Genomic DNA, 2440 nt, shown 5'->3' on the forward strand with positions numbered 1-2440 from the left:
TGGAACTAATACGTAATTACTTATTCATCAAACTATTTATTATTTTGGGTCCCATGAAAGAAGCAGGATTTCATGCCCAGAACAAGGAAAAATCAAACTACAGCTCATACAATTCCAGTTGGTGCCACTACAATGGGGCTCCTAACAGTGTGTGTTCCACCGTCTTCGATCCAAACAAGATCCCCATACGAGATATTTTCCTTCTTGTACTTGCTATATTTTATCAGCACATTGTAGCTTAGCTTCTCATTTTTGTATCTGAATGATAATGTCTCAGGTGACACTGTCAACACAGAACCCTTAGGCTCTGTCACCTTGGCTCTGTATATGGCAGGACCACCTCCAACATTGGTCACTGTCCTCTTAAATTTGTGGACGACTGACCTTGTTTTGTTGCTGTAGAGAGCTATGAATGAAGGATAGTTAAGATCAAACGATGGTTTTGCACAATTATAGAAACCTGATCTTGTAATGGTTAAGATCTGTTTTTGTGTGTAATTCAAAGCACAAAGGAGATTAACATAGTCTTGTGGGGTGGCATCATATATCAAACCTGGATCAAGTGCTTTGTTAGGGTCAATTTGACCTGCTCCCATGTCTAGAGGGGAAGCATATTGAGAAGGATAGCCATAGTCTCTAATTGGATTTTGTGTATTATCTAGAGGACTGGCTGTGGTTACTAGTGCAGACCTTATAGCAGCAGCACTCCATTCAGGGTGTGCAGCTTTCAGAAGAGCAGCAACACCAGAAGCATGAGGGCAGGCCATGGATGTCCCAGACAGCAAATTGTAGTCAGTAGGTAAGTACACATTGTTGCCAATTGCAGCTGCTGGAGTATCAGGAATGAAAGCAGCAAGGACATTAGAGCCAGGTGCCATTATGTCAGGCTTCAAGACCCCAGGGTAGCTAGGTGAAGGACCTCTTGAAGAGTAATCGGCAAGAGCCGGTGCTGGCTTTATTCCAACAAATGTTTGCTGAAATTTGATACTGGCTGTTGGATTCTTATGGCTTTTTGCATATTTGAACACAGATGGTGCATCCTTTGCACTGATTACAATACTTGGAGATCTGGCATGTCCTTCATTTACTAAAGGTTGATCAGAGATAAATACTGCCCCTAACAAGCTGGCTTCTCTGACAAACCTCCTTTGTTCAAACACTAACTCAGGGTCTGAAACTGGGTCACATACAATGATCCCTTCCATGGCCACTTCGGTTAACGACTTCACTGAGTTACAGGCTGATGTATTCTTATTGTAGATAAGTGGAAAGTCCTCCACTACCGCGTTTGCAGGAAACAAGGTCCATCCAATAATGGTTTGGCCATTTCCAAGAATTAGAGAACCAAATGTGCGGTCAATGGTACCTGCAGCCACGGTCAGAAGCCAGGGGATTCCATTGTGCAGAGTACCAAGATCAGGACCTTCATTACCTGCAGAGGATGAAACCAACACCCCTTTTTCCATTGCTGCAAAAGAAGCTATTGCTATAGGATCCTCATAAAGTGGAACACCATCAAACCCCATAGAGATGGAAATGACATCAACCCCATCAGCAATGGCTTGGTCCATTCCAGCCAAAACATCAGAGGAGTAACGACCCTCTTCCCAAAGGACCTTGTACATGGCAAGCCTAGCTCTTGGTGCAATGCCTCTGGCCACCCCTTTAGCGTAGCCAAAGTAAGAGGCTCCACTGACATAGTTGCCAGCAACTGTGGAAGATGTGTGAGTTCCATGACCCTCTGTATCTCTGGCTGAGTTCATACTGATTTTAACCTTGCGGTTTCCAGCAATCACTCCTTTGTTGAAATATCTAGCTCCGATCAGTTTGAAGTTGCACATGGAAGTGTTGAAGTCTTGCCCTTCCTGACAGGTCCCTTTCCATTTACTTGGAATTTTCTTGGTCATGCCATCATCTTTGAAGCTTTCACTCTCAGGCCACACACCAGAGTCAATAACACCCACAATGACATCCTCCCCAAAATTTGATGCATGCCACAGACCACTGGAAGAGTCTAGGGAGAGAAACTCAAAAGTGTGAGTGGTGTCTATGGTGGCAGTTCTGTCTGGATATGCTGCAACAAAGCCAAGGGAGCTTTTGACAGCCTCTAACTCTTCTGATGTTAGAACTGCACTGAAGCCATACATTGCTTGGCTATAGGAGTACACTTTCTGTGATTGTATGGATGAGTTACCAAGTGTTGCCGATTTAGAGGAATCAATGATGGATTCAAACCAATCATGATGGGTGGTGAAGACTCGAGGAAACAGGGATTTGTCCATGTGGACTATATATGTGGAACTCTCTGCAGCACTGCCATGATGAGCCAACAGAAACCAATGAGTAATGAAGAGCATGAAAGGAAGTGGAATCACAAAGTTAGCCATGGGCTCCCTCATTGTTTATGCAACTCAAATGAAAACTTCTTAGTTTGAAAGAA

General features: G+C 43.8%; 1 pseudogene; it reads right to left on the minus strand.

The window, feature by feature from the left end:
* On the minus strand, nt 1–2440 carry LOC124833950 (subtilisin-like protease SBT3 pseudogene; annotated as a pseudogene).

Source organism: Vigna umbellata, chromosome 4 (genome assembly GCF_029865625.1).
Source record: "Vigna umbellata cultivar VRB3 chromosome 4, Vumbellata_1.0, whole genome shotgun sequence".
Lineage (NCBI taxonomy): Eukaryota > Viridiplantae > Streptophyta > Magnoliopsida > Fabales > Fabaceae > Vigna > Vigna umbellata.